This window comes from Orcinus orca, chromosome 15 (genome assembly GCF_937001465.1).
Source record: "Orcinus orca chromosome 15, mOrcOrc1.1, whole genome shotgun sequence".
NCBI classification, from domain to species: domain Eukaryota; kingdom Metazoa; phylum Chordata; class Mammalia; order Artiodactyla; family Delphinidae; genus Orcinus; species Orcinus orca.
In genome coordinates this window covers 87,605,418-87,625,625 of record NC_064573.1, presented here as the reverse complement: position 1 = coordinate 87,625,625, position 20,208 = coordinate 87,605,418, and the positions used below count along the sequence as shown (strand labels likewise).

General features: G+C 50.3%; 1 protein-coding gene across 6 annotated transcripts in view; it reads left to right on the top strand.

The window, feature by feature from the left end:
- Window positions 1–20,208, top strand: part of RIMBP2 (RIMS binding protein 2) — a 262,379-nt gene that overhangs the window by 144,165 nt on the left and 98,006 nt on the right. For all 6 annotated transcript variants that reach the window (XM_049697907.1, XM_049697906.1, XM_049697908.1 and 3 more), the window contains 2 exons: window positions 7,137–7,226; window positions 15,487–15,609. The gene's annotated coding sequence lies outside the window, so the exon portion shown is untranslated. The remainder of the gene's footprint in view (window positions 1–7,136; window positions 7,227–15,486; window positions 15,610–20,208) is intronic.

Genomic DNA, 20,208 nt, shown 5'->3' with positions numbered 1-20,208 from the left:
TGTTACATTTTTCCATTTCAGTTCGTCTTTAACCTGTATTAGAAAAATAGCTTTTAAATAGCACGGTGTGCTTCTCCGTAATTGCATTATTGGCATATGTACGATGCCTGAATATCAAACAGGTCAAGGAATAGCGAGTATTCCAAGTGCACATTTATGGGTTTTTCTGAATACAGACGGGGACTTAGAGATTTGGATTTCTCTCCCCCTGCCCCGACCCCCAGAGCATTACAGGAAAACAGAGGCAGTCCCTTTATTTACATAACAGTCTTTCACATTCAAGTTGCCCTTTACAGATTGCCAAGTGTGCTTGTGTGCATTATCTCATTTAAATTGCCAGGAATGCTCAGAGGGTTAAAGAATTTACCCAGAATCACACTTGGTAAATGTTAGAATTAGGTCTCAAACCCAGGTCTCCTGAGTCCCAGTATTTCTCCAAAGCATGTGATGACTTAGACGCTGTCCTGGGCCTTGACCACAAGAGGCAGGAGTGGGGCTCAGCCATGGTCAGGACCCTGGACAGGAACAAAGCAAGCTCCTCCCCCTTCCTTCCAGCTCTCTCACCCCAGGCACTCCACGCCATCCTGTTATTCCCCCTTCCTTTCTCTCCTGCGCTACTCCATCCTCCCCGCCCATGCCTTTAGGCTAGAGCCACTCGGGAAGACTTTTCAGAAAGGAAAATACTATCAAGCACATCCCAGTGTTGACTTTCATAATTTTTACTATATATTATTATCATTGGTAATTATATCACTCTTGCACAATATGATCCTACTAGACTTGCACGTTATAACAACAGAGTCTTTAGTATATTTAAACATAGTATGATTATATATTTATAATTCATAATGTAATTACATGTGCACAGTGATAAAACTGGTTTATAAAATTTTTACAGCTTTTCTAAACCATACAGCCGCCACAAATGAACAGGTTAGAAAGAAACAAATGAGAGAAGCCAATAAAGTTCAAAATTCAAACTTATTGTAATTTAATGTGTTGGATGATATTATTTTATTTAAACTGAATTTTCCTCTGTAAGTAAAGATGGTGCCCTTTACGTAACTTTACTTAGGCAGATGGTGACAGCTGCCTGAAAGTTGATTCAACATTCCTACCGTTGATCTCTTTCAAACTCCTGCAAAATCTTTGATTCTTAAGCACATGTGAAGGCATGTGGCTCGCACTTGGTATGAAAGCACCATTTACGTTAGCCTTTGTTATCTTTTCATTACCTTGGGGCAGTCAAGATGGTAATTCTTCAAGCTGGTGCAGACACACACACACACACACACACACACACACACAAGCATTGAAATTCAGTAGAGTGGTAAGGAGGCAAGGGATATGCTTATATTTATTCCTTTTAGATTTCATGGAAACAAAAAATACCAACATTTTATTTTCATAGACCACCCCCCAAGACTGTATCTTCAGCCCCCAGCTTGAGGAACGCTGTCCCAGGTCTCCCAGGACACCCACTCCTCCCAGCTGGAGGCATTTCTGAGCCCATTGGCAGCTCCCGGGACCAGGAAAGCTGCAGGACCTTTTGCTCTTCAGAAAGAGAGTTGGGGGCGACGGGAGTGCAGGGAGCAGCGTGGTCCAATGCTCGGGAGCTGCCCCACCTGCTACGTGGAGGTTACCTGTTCAGGTTACTTAACCCCTGGTGCCTTGGTTTCCTCGTATACCAAGTGGGGATAGTAGTGTCCACCTCACAGAGATGTTGTGAGAATTGGATGAGCTTTTAAAAAGAAAAACAAGGAAGCAACGAGCTTAGATCAGCTCCTGGCTCAGAGTAGGAGCTCTGTGCATTGCAGCCGTGATGTAATTGAATGTGCATTCGTCTCCCCTCACGTGGTCTCATCCCCAAAGTGCTTTGTGCTTCTCTCCTGCCATCGCTCCTTCCCAGTGTGGCCTGCCGCTCGCGTGAGCGTCACCACCTGCGGCCTTAACTGGATTTCCCGCGAGTGTCCCTGTTTCCATCACCCGCCAACAGCCACTTACCTGCAGGAGGAGGGTGGAGCCACTGGGTCTTGTTACCTACCCCTGCTGCTGCCCGAGCCTGCATCTCCTCCGCCTTCCCGCGCCACGCACGTCCCTCGGAGGCTCATCTTGGGCTCGCTCCTCCTGTTCAACTCAGTATTCTTCCAAGAACTCTCGACTCTCGGTTTCTGGACCTCTCCCGTCTGTCACACGGTGACCTCTGCTATTCCATCCTCAGCACCTGTCTTTGTATTTTTATTTTATTTTTGAAAACTTTTTAAAACTTTCTATTTTTTTTGTTGAAGTAGAGTTGATTTACGTTTCAGGTGTACAGCAAAGTGATTCAGTTATGCATATATATTTATATATCCTTTTTCAGATTCTTTTCCATTATAGGTTATTATAAGATACTGAGTATGGTTCCCTGTGCCACACAGTAGACCCTTGTTATTTATCTGTTTTACCTGTATAGTAGTGTGTATCTGCTAATCCCAAATTCCTAATTTATCACTCCCCCGCTTCCCCTTTGGTAACCATAAGTCTGTCCTCTATGTCTGTAAGTTTATTTCGGTTTTGTAAATAAGTTCACTCGTATCACTTTTTTTATAGATTCCACACATAAGTGCTATCATATGGTATTTGTCTTTCTCTGTCTGACTTACTTCACTTAGTATGATCATGTCTAGGTCCATCCATGTAGCTGCAAATGGCATTATTTCATTCTTTTCTGTGGCTGAGTAATATTCCACTGTATATATGTGCCGCATCTTCTTTATCCATTCATCTGTCGATGGACATTTAGGTTGCTTCCATGTCTTGGCTATTGTGAATAGTGCTGCTATGAACACTGGGATGCCTGTATCTTTTTGACTTAGAGTTTTCTCCAGATACATGCCCAGGAGTAGGATTGCTGGACCATATGGTAGTTCTAGTTTTAGTTTTTTGAGGAACCTCCATACTGTTCTCCATAGTGGCTGCACCAATTTACATTCCCATCAAGATCGTAGGAGGGTTCTCTCTCAGCACCTCTCTTGAAGGTCATGGGGGACGTCTTCAATGCTGCACCCACTAAGACCACGTCTATCCTATGGTCCTCACCTGGCTTGGGCAGCATCTGATGCTGTGGACCCTCATCCTCAAGTTTGTGCTTCCTTAGCTTATAGGACGTCACACTCCTTGTTCCCATCACTCCTGCCCAGCCCTCTGCAGGAGCCTCTTCTGCCCGTTGTAGTATCTGTGTTTCTCTCACTCTGTCCGGGGTCCTCCCTTTAGTCTCACTGGCAGATGGCACTCACTCCCGGGACTCAGGCTTCAGGGGTAGCTGGTCCCAGGTGTCCTCAGCTCAGTACCAGAGCTCCTGATCAGCCTTCTGGGAGCTGGTCCTAACCTCCAAACGTTCATCTACAAAGTGGAAAAAAGGACTGTGCCCTTTTCTCTCTGTGGCTGCAGACAACTAGATTCGACAAGCGGTGTGTTTGGATTCCTCCAGGGTAGAGCCTGTCTCGTGCACCCACTGTTTGGTGAACCCTAAACCCTCTTACTTGGACGGCTTCAAATGTAAAGTATCCGAGACTCAGTCTGCTCCCATCACGACGCTGAGAGTCTCCCAAGGACAGGAAAGCTGCACCGTTTCCGAAGAAGCGAACAGATACACAGAGGCTGGTTTTCCTCTCTTAACAATCGTTGTTTCAGGTCGGGAAGACGGAGCTTAAAGGGTGATTTCATACAGCTGGTGTTCGGAAAGTTCTTTGTTATCACAGTCCTGGTGATGCATGAGTCACTGGCTTTGCATCTCCAGGCGGTGGGCGTGGGCTGTCAGATTCAATTCCTGGGCCCTCAGATGTGGTCAGTAGTCAACAGTGTCAAACCCCCAGCACAGGGGAAGCCAGCGTGGCGCAGATCACACTGTGGCGGGGGGAGGTGTGTGTGCACACCTGTGATCTGGGCGCTGGCGTGGCCGGCCGCCTTACCCCAGGCTGTGAGGAACCTCGTCACTCAGCAGGAGTGTCAGATTATATTAAGTCCTCGCCGTCCCCCTCCTCCAGTGAATTGTCATAGCTTGTGCACCCGCGCCTGTTGGCGAGTCTCATTTTGTCGTGTTGCAACTGAAAGCCCACATCTTTGGGGGGCCTTCTGGTCTCAAGCATGCGGCCAGTACGTGAGGTGTTCCGTCTCCTGCTTGGCAACCCTGCTTTGGTGGCGCTGATTAATCCAGAAGGGCTAGGTGACAGCTTCCCCGGGTGGGCAGCTCTGGTCCTGCACGGTGTCAGTGATGAAAGCTTCCAGGGTAAGTCTTGCTGCTCCTCAGCATCTCGATAGGACTGGAAGCGTGAGCCGTAGGCTTTTTCTGAATTTTCCCCCGAGCCACGCAAGATGCATGCATGTCTGAGGGGCGTCCGTGCTCTGTTACTCCAAAGGGCGGGAGGACCGACGTCTGCCGTCACCGCAACACTGAGGGCGAGATCACATGTGTCCCCTGCCCCATGCTCGCCTCTCGGCTTCTTCAGTGGTGATCGGCAAGTCTGGATAAATGAGATGCTATAATCGGGCAAAGAAATCGCGTAGTCTGCGTGGCTTACGTGGCATCTTCACCCTTCTTCGGGCTTTGACCTGGGCGTGTTGATTGCTGGATGGGTTCTTTCAGCATCACTGTGTGAGGGGCTTTGCCTTCTGCTGAGGAGTTTTCTGTGGGGTGCAGGGTTGTTCGTCTGGGGATGAGTTTGCTTTTCAGCAGCTCTTTCTGTTCCCAGCTCCTCTCGGCTGGGGAACCGGTACAGTAAGCTGTACCCCAGTTGCCGATTCATGCTTGGACTGATTTGGGGAAGCGATGGCCACGTGTCCTCCCTTTTGCCTGGTGACACTGTGGATCGGTGCTTCCCGGACTGGAGTTAGATCCTGGGCTTTTTTTCTTGTGAAGATTGATTTTATCAGGTGAAGCAGCTGACCTTGATCACTGAGATGGAATATAGGTAAAACAGATGAATGTAACTTTTCTACAACCACCGTAAAACCGGATGAAAGGGTTAGCACTGCTCCTCTTCCCGACGTCCCCTTCTTGCAATCCACTTTTCTAGGGGAGTTGCAGAGGGGGGTGATGGCGGGCATGGCAGAATGCAGAAGGTGTGGACAGTGACAGTGGTACCTCCGGTGGGGAAGGGGACCCCTGCTTGAGCTGCCGTCGTGCGCAGGGAAGTGCTTGGTGCTCTGCGAGAACCATCTCCTTTAATCCTCCCAAAGGCTGCTTGGGTCGACACTTCTACATCCTTCCGTCTTAGAGAGTGTAGAGATATCGGACAACCTGCCGGAGGTCACAGGACAACACACAGAGGAGCTAGAGTTTGTATTGAGCCAGTTTGACCGCAGAACTGACATCCTAACCCTGTTTAAAGTTGCTCCTGTAACTCCCTGAGACACGGCCACCGTAGCTCACCTTGGGGCATCCAAGCCCTCCCAGGCCAGGCGTCAGGTGTCTGGATCAGTGCACCCATCCCTGTGATTGCTGGTGACTCTCACACGTGGCACATCTCAGAATGTCTCCAGGTCCTTCAAGGAGCTGGCAGGGGACTCCACTGTAACTGCTTGACTTAAGAAAGACAACCATGCGTTTACGCCGCTGGGGCATCTCAGAGGAGCGAGGCGCTTTCCCACGGGTTGGGGACCATCGTTTTCCAGAACCAGACCCCGCGGGCGAGGTGCGTGGGGATTCCTTCCATGTGCTTCATCACCATGGAAACCTGCGAGATGCCATGGAGAGGAGGAGATGGTAACGACGGTGGCCGAGGGGAAGGGGGCTTGACTGAAATACGGGACCTGAAAACAGCCAGGAGGAGCCTTTCTTCCTGTGGGAGGTGTTCAAAACCGTGTGATTCCTGCCCCTTTCCTATCGCGAGCGTGAATGAGCCCAAATTCAGAACTCTCGAAGTATTGCAGAGCAGATTCCCAGGTCAGTTCAGACGTGGGTGCTCCCCGGAGAGTAACTCACTTAGGAGGTGAACAGAGAACACACTTGTTTTCAAGCAAACAAGAAAACTGCAGACCTGACTACTGGTGGCCGTTGCCGTCCCCTTCCACAGTGGGCCACTAATCGTCCCTGTTGCTGCTTCCTTATGCTTTCTGAATGGACGTCATCCCTTCCTTTACCTTTGCGAGGACCCTCAACTTTGCTCACTGATGTCATTGTCAGGTTGCTTTGTCATTTTTATTTCTTCTGGAGTCAATTCACCCTGGTTACCGATTTTGTTAAATCTCTTTAGTAGTGTGAGTTTTCTTTCTGGGTTTTGGAATTTCTATTTTCAGACTCACCTTTCATGGGACATTTTTACCCCCGATCTGTCTCTTTCTGTGCTCATCTTACTTCTTTGTAGTCCTATCCCACCCTGTGGACGCTCCCAGTTTTACTACTGGTAGCTCAGATTTCCTGCACAGGTGATATCACTGAGCCAGGGGGTCTGGTCCCTCTGCCTCTCCAGGGAGTTCCCTTATGTGAGCTAGAGCTCTGGGGTTGGGGACTTGACCTCAGTCTCGGGTCAGGTGGTGACCTTTGCTCAGGCCTCTAGCCTCAAGTGGGACGCCTCCAGTCCTGCGTAGCAAGAAAAATTGGGGTCCTCATTCTCTCTGCCCATTTCTGGACTCAGAGTCTGGCGGGTCCTGGGAGTTCCACCACCACACGTGGTCCAGCCATCCACAGTCGTCGTAGATTTTTATCTTCTTTTGGAGCAAGACAGGTATCTACCGTTTATTATGGCAAGGTGTTTGGAGCAGTGTTTGTGAGGAGAGGGGGCGGGTCAAAGCTTGAGGTAAACTGCAGTCGGAGAGCGGTTCTGTTGCCGCTTCAGGACACAACCGTGTAATGCAGGTCAGCACGCCGTGGATCGAATGTGAATTACCTTCTCACACTTCACTACAGGCTTTATAGATATTATTTTATCATCTGCTTGTAACATCATCGTAAAGTACCATTCCTCCCGTTTTATAGAGTGGGAAACTCATGGCCCGGAAAGAAGAGAAGAAACTGGTCCAGTCCCACAAGCTTGTGAATCGCAGAACCACACCCAACCCGCGTCTGATTTCGAATCAGAACCTTTCACCACTGTGTTCCGCGTGTCTCTGGAGGCTGGGGCTTCATCTCACCATGCCCTTTCTTTTTGTTCTAGGAAAATGCACTGAAGGATGCTGCCCAGGGAGACCATCGCCTGAGACCCCATCATGCAGGCCTTCCCGCAAGGGCCCGGCAGCTGGACAAGGTAACCGACAGCCACTATTGACGGGCCACCGGGAGGGGGGCTGTCAGGCAGGGCCCTGGGGAAGGCGAAGAGGGAGACTCACTGCAGGCCACCCAAAGGAGGGTGGCCGGGACCCTGGGTCCCGCCTCTTCTATTTCATCATGCGGCCACTGCCCGAAGCACTTGGGAAACGTCTCGTTTGCTGTCTGCTAGGCATCCCTACTTAGACGTCTATTCGGTCATATCGGGGCCGGAGCAAAACTTCCCATGTCCAATTCCCAAACCATTGCCTCTCCTAGTTTTCTCATCCCAGTGCCTGGCCATCGCCCAGCTGCTCAGGCCAAGACGCTGGGAGCCGTCCAGGATTCTTCCTTTCCTCACCCCTGCACCTCACTCTGAACAGCCCATCCCCACCGTGTCCCACCAATGCAGGCCGCCATTTCTCTGGCCCAGATGCTGAAACGGTCTGCCTACCACCCTTCCTGACATCCGACAGTCATTTTCCGGCAGGATCAAGAGTGATCTGGTGATTCAAGCCAGGCGGTGTTGCTCCTCTGAGTACACTTCCTCCCAAATAGGAATGCATCTCTTCCTCACGGCCGCCACCTTGCTCAGCCTTGTCACCTGCCTCTCGACCTTTGATTCATGAAGTTCTGTCCACCCTGAACTTCTTTTTGCTCCTCTGACCACCAGGCCTGCCTGGGCAGGCCATGACTTTCCCTGCTTAGAGCTCTACTCCCTTCTTTTCCGATGGCCGTCAGCTTCTCGCTCTTCATATGTCAGCCTAAGAGTCACGTCCTCAACTAGACCTTCCCTGCTTCCCACCTGCGTCCCTTCCTCCTCCTCCTTCTAACCATGTGGCTTCACCTGGCTTTTGTCTTCTTGTGTCTCTTATTACTTGGTCAATCATGTGTCTTCACTAATGTGTGTGTCTGTCCCCCCCCCCCCCGTAAGAATGTCACCTCCCAGGTAGCAGAGGTCTTTGCCTTCATATCCATCACTGTATCCCCAGCACCTAATCTTACGGGACACATCGTGGGTGCTCAGAGTAGATATTAGTTAACGATTGGTTGGTGGTTTGGAGTCGCTAATTTCACAGATGTACTAAAGCGTATTTCAGTTACTATAAAAATTAGAGCTTTCTTGATTACACACTTACTTTCCTGCCTTCCTGTTTGGCCTTTTTTTTTTTTTTCTTCCCCCCCCCCAAAAAGTTGTGCTTTTCAGAAAATAGCAGGTGTTGGTAGGAATGTAAAATGGTGCAGGGACCACGGAGAACAGGATAGCAGATCCTTAGCAAATTAAAAATGCAGTCACACCATGAACCAGCAACTCCACTTCTGGAGATGCACCCAAAAGAATTAAAAGCAGGACTGAGAAGCAGTATTTGTCCACTCCTGTTCATAGCAGCATTATTCATAATAGCCAAAATGGCCATCTACAAATGAATGGATAACAAAAGGTGGTATATACGTACAATGGACTGTTACTCAGCCTTTAAAGGAAGGAAGTTCTGACAGCGGTGCTGCAACACGGGTGAACCTTGAGCCGGTCACAGAAGGACAAACACTGTAGGATTCCACTTACATAAAGTCCCTAGAGCAGTCAGATTCCTAGAGACAGAAAGCAGGATGGTGGGTGCCGGGGCTGGAGGGGGGGATGGGGAGTTAGTGTCCAATCGGGACAGAGTTTCAGTTTGGGAAGATGAGAAAGTTCTGGTGGTGATGACTGCACAACTGTGTGACCGTACTTCATGTCACTGAGCTGTACACTTAAAAATGGTTAAGACGTTGAATTTTATGTCATGAGTATTTTACCACGATTAAAAAAAAAGATGTGTTTTTTCTACGCCCCCAACTCTCCCTTTAGTTCCCCTTTTGCCTCCTATTCCTGCCAGGCCCTGTGCCCTCTGTCCTTTTTCCTTCCAAACAGGAAAGTCTCTGATAAACTCACTCACGCTGAAGTGTGAATCCATAATGAGGCTTAGTGACCTTCTCAGCCCAAGAGTCTTTTTATTTAAACAGGAACAAAGATGAAAAAAAATGGTGGTGCTTTCGGCATCAGAGACGGGCTGACGACAGGGCTGGGCACGCTGGCCAGAGGAAGGGTTGATCCTGGGATGGCTTTCTCTCTCTTTCTCTTTTTCCTTTTCTTTTCGGCTTCTCTCTTTCGCTCAGATCACTCCATGTGCTCATCTGTCCGCTCCTAAGCTGGGTTCCTGCACCCGGAGTGTGGTTCTCGTAGAGCAGACCCAGGTGGTGGGTACCACCACCGTCTCATTCCCGGACCTGTCTCTCCAGCTACCTTGAGGGGCACCCCTGCTCCCATAGAACTCTCACCAAATCCGACATTATTTTTTCACTGTAAGATTTGAAACGTGTTCCCCTGCTGCCTCCACACTGTGGCCTTTTATAAATTTATTTATTTATTTATTTATTTTTGGCTGTGTTGGGTCTTCGTTGCTGCGCACGGGCTTTCTCTAGTTGCAGCGAGCGGGGGCAACTCTTCGTTGCAGTGCGCAGGCTTCTCATTCTGGTGGCTTCTCTTGTTGCAGAGCTCGGGCTCTAGGAGCGCGGGCTTCAGTAGTTGTGGCTCATGGGCTTAGTTGTTCCGTGGCATGTGGGATCTTCCCAGCTCAGGGCTCGAACCCGTGTCCCCTGCATTGGCAGGTAGATTCCTAACCACTGCGCCACCAGGGAAGCCCCACCGTGGCCTTTTAAACAAAGCTTCAAGGCCCAGAAAATGAGCTCCCTTCAGCACAAAAAGACTCCCAAGAGGGAGGAGATATGGGGATATATGTATATGTATAGTTGATTCACTTTGTTATAAAGCAGAAACTAACACACCATTGTAAAGCAATTATACTCCAATAAAGACGTTAAAAAAAAAAGACTGCTCTCAGGGACCAGCATCTGTGTCCCAGGGTAACTTGGGGATGTGCAAGGGGCAGGTCGGTTTGTGCTGCTGCTGAAAACATACAACCACAGCACCAGATCCACTGGGGGGGCCACCCCTGTGACCTGTAGAAACACAAGGAGCCTTCCTGGTTCTCTGGAAGACGTCTGGGAATTCCCAGTTCCCCCAGCTGATTCGGGCTTGGATTTGCAGTCTGCTTTTTAGTCGCCTTGATTAAATAAGCAAATTTAATGCTCAGAGCTCTTAATTATTGAGGCAAAGGGATGCAGTCAGTGTGTTCCCTGAAGCCTGCCCAGAAGGGATTGCCTCTTAGGTGCAAAACTGGATATTGGACTGTCTGGAATATTGCATTGAATTCCCCTGGGCAGGCAGCCCTGTGGAAGGAAACAAACGAGCTGGGAATGCAGGACACAGCGCAAAGGATGGGGTCAATGCCCTCGAAGCCTGCACACCAAACTTTTTTTTTTTTTTAAACTGATTTCAAATTTCTTACTTGCCTGGGTTCAAAGGAGCCCATTAAGCTCCACCCCCCAAACTGGGCAGCCTACTGGAGGTTCAGGCTTTCTCACTGAGTAACTGTTGCCTAATGTTTTAAGCTACTTTCCCGCCTGGTGCTACCGCGGCTGCCCCCGAAATCTGTATTTTGATATAGAGACGAGCCGAGTGGCGGGATCTGGTGCATGAGTCAGGAGTGCGCCGCTGTGCCTGTGTGCGGTGGGAGGTCCCGGGCAGCAAGCAGGACACGGTGGCACCCATGTTCTGAAGCCAGGTGCTGTGTGGGGTGTTAAGTTCATGACCTGTGAACCTATGACCTGTGAACTCTTTTTCCCTGCTGGCCAGAAATCTGAGGTTGGCTGGAATTCCGGGTTCGGTTACAAATGACTGGTATGGACAGTGGTCATGCCACTCCCTAGCTGGTGGTCTCTCTTCTTCCTCGCATTACTGAGAAAACTGGGCATCTGTCGGATGCCACACGTGGACGTTTGGGATTCGTGGAGCCACACACCTTTGGCTGGAAAAGCCCAGCGGGCACACCTGAGTATCATTATCTATTTTTCCTTTATTAAAAAACAAAATCTTGTAAGGGTCCACTGTTCATAGCTTTCCACCTTAGGAGGAATTGTCTGGGCTTTTAAGCTTGAACATCTGAGAACTTTTTTTTCCTTTTTGTGGAGGAGGGGAGTTTATAGGTCTTAGTGAAAATCTCTTCCCATCCTTTCTGCTAGTCCGAGACTTCTTTCTCCTTCAGTAGATAACCTGGCTGATTCCCAGGAGAATGTTCTAGTCCAGGTGCCAGGACATAGGTTTGCCTCTATGGGGTTCTCTGGTCATGAAAGTGACCGGCTTTGAGCTCCGGACACTGGGCAGCCGGGGACCAGGGACTTGTAAGCCGATGGGCCTCTCTTCCAAGGCTCCTGGGACGGGCAGGGCTGCAAAGGCCAGCTGGGCAGTGGCGTGAGGTCCTGAGACTCCAGCGCTGCAAGCAGCCCGTTGAGCCGACATTTAGAGTGTTTTTCGTTTGGAGCCTCGGTCCTGTTTCCAGACGGGATCGGCTGTTACCAGATCAGAGAGAGCCCCCTTCTCTGCGAGAGTCAGCGGCGGTTCTTTCAGCTGCAGGTAGCAGGGACCCAGGCTGGGTGACGTAAACACCCAGGGGGCATTCTTGTTCTCATGCGACCAGAAGTTCCCAGAGCCCAGGGCAGAGGCACCTGCTGGAGACGGACGGGGACACAGGCTCCTACGCCCCTGCAGCGCCGTCCCGCGGGGACCGCGGCTCTTGTGGTCACCGCAGCATTGCTGAGGGTCCCATCCTCGCTGCAGCTGGAGCAGCCCAGCCTTTCTTATAAAGCATCGTGTTCACGTGGGGTCATTGCCCCCCAGAGATTCCCGCTGGCCTGTCACAGAGAATGGGGTCACACGGCATCTCAGTCTGGGTCCCTGCCGGAAAGAGATGACACACCTCGAAAAGCAATGGGGAGCGTTACTAAGGGCCATTTAGGTGGGTGTGGGTGAGTTAAGGGAGCTGAGCTGGAGGGTGACGTGACCGGTGACAGTGGAGAATTTTCATTTCTTGGGAAAGAGCAGAGATGTTCACAAACAGGTATTTTTTTCATGTGAGAGATTAGTCTTTGAGATTTCCAAGACCAATTTAACCTCATGTTTCCAACACCTTCTTTTTCCTTTCCTTTCTTAATTGTGGAGTCACTGGAACCAGACTGGTCGGTGTCAGAAGTCCTAGAATCAAGGTGTCGGCAGGGCTCATTCCTTCTGGAGGCTCCAGGAGAGAATTGCCTTCTCACCTTTTCCAGCTCCTAGAGGCACCCTCAATCCTGGACTCATGGCCCCTTCCTCCCTGTCCAAACCCGGCAGTACAGCATCTTTAAAATCTCTCTTTTCCGACCCAATTCTCCGCCTTCCTCTCATCAGGACCCTTGCCATTGCTACACTGGACCCACCAGGATAATCCAGGACAGTCTCCCCATCTCAAGATCCTTATCTTAATCACCCCTTCCAAGTCATTTTTGCCATGTAAGGTAACGTTCACAGGCTCCAGGGTTAGGATGTGCACGTCCTTGTGGGGTCTCTATTCAGCCTACCTCAGTCTCTCCCCAAATCTATCCTTTTGTCTCCTTACCAGCAGACTTTCTTTCCATTGTTGCAAACCGGGGAAGTGACCTTAATCATTCCGATAAACATAAAGGGGACACAATGGAAAATTTTAAGTCAAAGAAATGCAAAACCACAATCTTGGCATGAGATGACGTGTATTAGATGTATTAAAGTGCAAATGCCAACGACTTGCGGAGCCTTTTAGCTGCCCAGAAGCCCTCTGGTAGATTCTTCCTCGTCCACAGCTGCTGTCCTTTAAAGCGTTGTCTTCAAGACAAATAAAGCTTGTTTCTTTCCCCCAACAGTATTGCTTTCTGTTAAGTTACTATATACAACGAACACGGTATTTCCCACAACAAAAGCACAGCATTTTAGCTCCATGTGGGGTAAGCGGGATTTATGGGTGGGCCTGACCCTCTAACGTCTGTCCTAACCACCGCTGGCAACATCCCTGTGGGAGAGCAGGTCTGGTGCCTGCCAGTCAATTACCAGATTCACATCTGGGCTGTGGTCTCTCTGCAGGTTGGGGATTGGCTATTCTTGGCCAAAGGCCTGGTCAGTGCCCTCGGGAGGGTGATTCCTGACTGCCCGGTGCTCTTATAAGGGACTGGATAAAAACTAAATGTACTGAAATAAATGAGGTCAGCAAACGGAGCCTGAAACCCAAGTCGGGGGATTCCCTACAACGCGTGAATCTGAGTTTCTTGGAAACACCTGACTTATGTGGACTTTGGCTGTTCACTCTGCTTCTCCTCTCTGACGACAGGGAATCGGATCACAAAAGAAAACTCCTTTCCCATCGGAGCTTACATTCTAATGAGGAGAAACCCCAAGAAAAACGTAAACAGCTCACAGGATAATTTCACATAGTGATAAACGCCCGTGGAAAATAAAGCAGGGCACAGCAGTGAGGGGAAAGGAGGCAGACAGGTGGGGAGGATTTTGGTACCCGAGGCCTTGTCTGAGGAGTGACATAATTGATGAGAAGGAGCCAGACTGGCAGAGACGGGGGGTGGAGTGGGAGCTGGGTAGGGATGTGCCACAATGGGAAGAGCACGTGCAAAGGCCCTGGGGCGGGAATAAGCTTGGCTTGTTCAAGGGACAAAAAGAGGCCAGGGTGGCTGAGCATGGTGAATGGTTGTGGGTCAGATCAGAGAGGTGGGTGGGCACATGCTACAGGACTTTGGGGCCACACCAGGAGTCTGGATTTTATTCTGATCTCCGTGGCAGCCCCGGGAGGTTTCAGTCAGGAAGCAGCAAGATCTGCTTTTTATTCCGGAGAGCTAGTGCTGGCTACTGTGTGAGCCTGGACCTGGGGTAGTCGAACACTAGTCCCAAGTCTAGTTTCCTTGATTAGCCAGAACATGAGAAGTTTGCTGGCTTTCCAGCAAACCCAGTGTTGAGGTTCAAGTGCGGGTACTGCTTAATTCCTATAGGTCATGACATTTTCACAAGGGAGCGTGTGAATTTTTCCCCACGTTCATTGCCTGATGCATCATGCTGTGGCAAAATGCCGTGAAAATGCCTCTGGGAATCAGATCCCTCTACGGCCTCTTAATAACAGCTTCCGCGTAACCCTGTTCCATTTAGGAGTGCCAAGTGGGCGCCCTCCTTTCTTTCTATGCCACAGAAATTGTAAGGTTAAACGAACACTCTGTACCTAAAGCGTTTGAAGCAGGACTTCTGTAGCTAAAAAAAAACAAAAACATGACTTTGTGACAGTCTGTTATTGAAGACATAATTCATGTTGTAATGTTTGGGGAGGAGGGAAAGAAATTAAAATCCCGTGGCTGGGTTAAAATACGCTGCACAATGAAAAACAAAGGAAAATAAATCAGATCACTTCTTCATCAATGGCTGCCCTTATCTGTTTCAAAGGAGCTAGAGGAGAGATGGAGAATCGGTGGAGCCTCCCAGATGAGTTCTAAACGTGGTCCTGGGGGTTGTGGGCTTAGGGTGGACGTGATATCTGAGGTTATTGGAACACCTACCATTCTAATCCATGTGGAGCCTTGCTGCCCCTTTTGTCCACTTTTAAGACGGGTGAAAATTTTAGATGACAGAAATTAGTATGGCTCGACAATTTGGGTAACATTTTGTCTGTTAGGACTTTCAGTTCAGAGGGACAGAAGACAATTCAAATTGGTACAAGCAAACCAAGGGAATCTATTGGCCCAAGTAACAGGAAAGGAAAATGTTAGCTTCAGGCACAGCTTGATCTAGGTGCTCAAGTGATGTCATCAGGACCCTACTTCTCCCTCGGCCTCTCTTGGCTCTATTCTCAGCTGAGTTCTTCCCTCATGATGGCACAGTAGCTCCAGCCTTTGTCCTCAACTTTCCAAGTCCAGAGGGCAAAAGAGAGAGTCTCTTCCCGGATTCCTACACAAGGCCAATTATCTCATTCTCCGCGGATGCGCCTGGGTCCTGTGCCCTGCCCCAACCAATCACATATCCAGGGCATGGGATTACACTGATTGGCCAGACCTGGGTCACATTCCCAGTCCCGAGCCAATCACTGTGGCCGTGGCGAGGATGGGCGGGATGAAGAGGGAGGCTGTGTGCTGACTGGCCAGCCTTTGGTCACACGTACTCACCCCAGCAGGAGTGGACCTACCATGAAGTCCATGACTGAGGATGACAGAGGGGAAGAGTCTCCAAAAAGGGGAGGTGACAGATGACAGCTGGGGACAAATACCCGCCGCAGCTCCTATGCATGTTGTAAACAGCCCCTTCTCTCCATCCTTGCTACTTGTAGGTGAAAGCAGAGTATGCTCGACTTAAACACACGCTCACCATAGTGACCAGAGAACGCGATTTGGCCGTGAAGGAGAAACACCAACTCCAAGCCAAGCTGGAGAACCTAGAACAGGTCCTAAAGGTAGGATGGGCTTCACTTCCGCTTTCCTGAGCGTGAGTGCGAAGAAGGAGGGGCTGCGGCCTTCCAAAGCAGAACGTGGTTGGAACTCCTTCTGAGTTTCAAAATCATCAGAATTCAGGGCTCTTGGCGCCGCTTCTACCCTCTCTGTGGCATACGAAGCAATAAATAAGAAAATGTGAATGTTTCTGGAAGCGATCCTGTAAAACCGATTATGCGTTTCCATTTCTTAGGAATGTTAAACACGGCTGAACAAGAGATGGTAGGCAGCGCTCCGGAATGGAAATTGGGCTTATGTTGAAGACCAGAGGTGTCTACCTTTGGTTTTTCAAACTTCATGAATTTTAAGCTGTTCTTCAGATGGTTAACGACCTTTGTCATAAAGGGAATAGCTAAGTCAGAAAATTGCTTTATCAGGGTACAGGTAATTGGATAGCTTCATGCATTCTTGATGAGCTGGGATCTCCTTCAATATTTAATGGGTGGGTTGATTTGCTATTGACGTTACTGAGTTAAGCTGAATGAATTCTTTGGCGCTTTTTTTTTTTGAGTGTTAAAATTTTATTGGATTCTCATAGTGGGAAAAAATATTTAAACATAAAAGAATAAAATAATCATCACCTGCAATCCTACAATCTAGTACCTAGATTAAGCCTTTGTATTTCACACGCATGGAACAGAGCTATGCTGCACCCACCCACCGTCTTGCATCAGGAAGTGATTTTAACTGCATCTATAGCTTATTTGGGGGAAACTTCTAGAACTCTGAGGGGACGCAGATCAGTGGTTGGCTGGGACTATTTGGTGAGGGGGGAAGTGGATACGGGGTTTCTTCTGGGGGTGATGAAAATGTTCTGGAATTAGTGTGATGATTACACAACCTTGTGAATGTACCAACACCTCTGAAAGGTACACTTTCAAAGGGTGAATGTTATGGTATGTGAATTACATCTCAATTTAAGAGGGAAGATGCCCTGTTCTCTCACTGCGGGCCCTGAAGGGGAACCACGCCCCTCGTGTGGCTCTCAGGAGGTGGCAGATTGTACCCAGTGCTGGTGGCATGTAAGATGCCCCCGTGTGTCCACCTGACACTCTCTGGAGGGAAGGCCAAGGCTTACCCTGACCATGCTGCTGTTTACCATTTGCTCTGAGTTTAGAACATAGACATAAAGGATGAGATTCCACCATGTAATTATTCATTTCAGCAGCTGCCTCGACCACTGACTGCAGGTTCTCTGAGGCAACAACCATGCTTCATTCAACTCTCTACCTGTAAAGCTTGGGTTTGGTGAAAGTCAGGGTTTGGTGAATTCAGTGGCGGATGGACTGGGAATCCAGGTGCACCCGGGGGCTTTGCTGAGGGTCTGCTGGAGTAAAGTCAGCATGAAGGACAGTGTACGTGACTATGCCCCCAGGAGGTATTTGACAATCTGGAGACATTTTCGCTGGCTGGGACCAGGGAGCGGGCTATTAGCATCACGTGTGCAGAGGCCGGGGATGTTGTTAAGTCTCCTACGATGCACAGGACCACCTCCACGGCAAAGAAATAAGTGGCCCAAAATGGCCTTGGCACCGAGGGCGAGAAGCTCTGTGAATCAGTTTGTTACTGTTGCTGTCACAAACTGTCCCCACGTGAAATAAAACAAATGTATTCTCTTACAGTTCGGGAGGCCAGACCCAAGATGAGCCACACGAGGCTAAAATCAAGGCGCCAGCAGAGCTGCCTGCCTTCCGGAAGGGTTGGGGAGACCTCCCTGCCTTCCCCACCTTCTGGTGGCTCCCAGCCCCTCCCTGTTATTAGAAGTTGCTAATTGCAGAGCCAGCAATGAGCATCTTCTCTCCTCTCTGACCTCCTGCCTCCCTCTTATAAGGACCCTGTGATTACACGGTGTCCACTTGGATGATTTCCACATCTCAACGTCCTTAACTTCACCACATCTGCAGGGTCCCTTTGTCGTGTAAGGTGACACAGTCACAGGCCCCAGGGACTGGGAGGTGGACATCTTTGGGGAACATTATTCAGCCTGCCCCACTTCTAGAGTATTTGAAGGAGGCGACCAATAGCACTGATGCTACCCGTGGGTAGAGGAGGCCCTGTGTATAATTTCAGGGCGTGAAATTCCCGTCTTTGTCTCCTGCCTGCCGGGCTTCAGGCCAGTCTCTCCTGCTACCTGGAGTGGGTGAAGGGCTGTGCATTCTCACTGGCCTCGTGGGGCCCGCCGTCCTTCCTTCTGACCTGGGGTTTGAGCCTCATCACCAGGGCCTTGCACGCGTGGAGACACCCCGAGTTCACGTCCAGGTTCTGCCCATGGCGCCCTGCAAACAGCCCTCTCCTCGGCTGCCCACCCTGTCCAGGGGGTACACCCCAGGGGTGTCACCTGCCCTTCTGGGGGGCAGACTAGGGAGTGGGCCTGTGCAGGAGCTGGCGGGGGAGCTTGGGGGCTTTGAGGCGGGGGCATTCCAGGGTCCGGGGAGCTGGACTGTGGTCCAGAGGGGAGCGTGTGGGCTCTGGATGGGCGTGTTCCTCTGGCCCCCTTTCTAAGGGTGGAATTGGGTAGCTGATGGGCAGGCTGTGAGCAGTCATCAGGGGACACGGTCATGTTCGTCACCAGGAAAGCAGCAAGGGGGGGAGAGGTTGGAGGCCGTGAGGGGCCCAAAGGGACAAGTGGCAGCGTCACAGGGCCGGGGTTCTGGCCCTCGCCTTCTCTTGGTCACCGCCCCACACGGTGCTGTTCTAGTCTGTTCTTCGCGGGCTGGCCAGAGCAGTACCGTCCAAACCGAAGTCAGGTCCCAGCAGCATCCGCAAACCCTCCGCAGGACCCGCCAGCCCAGCTCACTCACCTAAAGCCTGGCGCCTCCCTGGCCACAGCCCTGCAGCCTGCAGCTGCCCTCGCCTCTCGGGAGCCCTGTCGTCCCCTCCCGCCCTGACTCCATCCGCCCCCATTGCCCCGCCCCTTTCCTGGCTCCGATCCCGGAGCAAAGCCAGGCTCTGAGCACCTCCTCCATACAGTTCTTCTCAGTACCATTTCAGTGAGTGACTGGCGATGGGGCCGGGCTGGCCTGGGGCAGGGGCCTTGTTGGGAGCAAACGGAGCTCTTTCTCAAAAGAGTTTCGCTCTGTGCAAAAGGGGAGAGAAAGAAGACCCAGAGGTGAGGAGAGGCGTGTCCTTTGCAAGGGGCTGATTCCATGGCGGGCGAAGGAAAGCGCATGCCCTGAAAATTTGCAAAACCCTGTGTGATCTGCCCTTTCCCACACCCAGCACTGAGAGCCTGTGGGGCTGAGAGCAAGGAGGGAGAGGTCGGGGAGGTGATGATTCCACTACAGTGGCTGAACTCCCTGGGCTCCGGGACAGAACCTGCCGAACTTTGCTGCTTTCAGAGAACCCCCCAAGCGCGGTAGCTGCATGTTGTATCAGCATCGCCTCAGTTTGGACCGATTGAAAGCACAGCGATTTCCATGTTCTCCTTCTGATACTTTGGTCATGATAATAAGAGGGCTATTCAAGATCAACCTTCTTTCTGTTTTGCAATTTGGTGGTTGTATTTTATTTTTTAATTCTATTTTAAATTTATTTCATTGAGGTAGAGTTGATTTACAATGCTGTGTTAATTTCTGCTGTACAGCAAAGTGATTCAGTGATACAGGTATCTATTCTTTTTCACATTCTTTTCCATGATGGTTTTTCACAGGATATTGAATATAGCTCCCTGTGCCCTACAGTAGGACCTTGTTGTTTATCCATTCTAAGTGTAATCGTTTGCATCTGCTAACCCCAAACTCCCAATCCATCCCTCCCCACTCCACCTTAGCCTTTCTTTTTTTCTTTTCTTTTTTTGCGATACGTGGGCCTCTCGCTGTTGTGACCTCTCCCGTTGTGGAGCACAGGCTCCGGACGCGCAGGCTCAGCGGCCATGGCTCACAAGCCCAGCCGCTCCGCGGCATGTGGGATCTTCCCCAACCGGGGCATGAACCCGCGTCCCCTGCATCGGCAGGCGGACTCTCAACCACTGCGCCACCAGGGAAGCCTCTTTCTTTTTTTCTTGAGCGGCAAAGCCCATCAGTGGGCGATGGGGAAGGGAGGAGGTGATTGCCATGCTGGGCGGAGATGCAGCTGACTTGGCTTAGAAAATCCTGGCGTTGCTGTAAACTTGGGCAAAATGATGACCTTGCATTTCCAGAAGTTGCCTGGACATCCCCAGAACTCCCGGAGTGTGATGTATGGTCTCTAGTTGTCATTGATTTGAATGGAATTTGATCCCCAAACCAGTGTCGATCAGCATGATTTGCTGAGAACCAAAGAGAACTTCCCCAGGCTCGGGGGCCACGTGAGGGGGAGGTTGGGTGGTGCGTGATTCCAATCTCGACCTGTCTGCCGCCGAGCCTGGATGGGCTGGCTGACCCCCCACCCTCATCTGGGAGAAGCAAAAATGCTGAGCTGCTAGTTTGGGGTAGGGACTGGTGAGTGGCCCGCAGAATCACACTGTCACTGGTTTTTACCAGATTGTGAATGGAATGTCTGTTTTCCTTCAAAATACAAAAACTATTCCTAAAACAGAGAAGACAGGTTTTGGGGCTGTTTTCTAAGACAATCCAATGAGAATA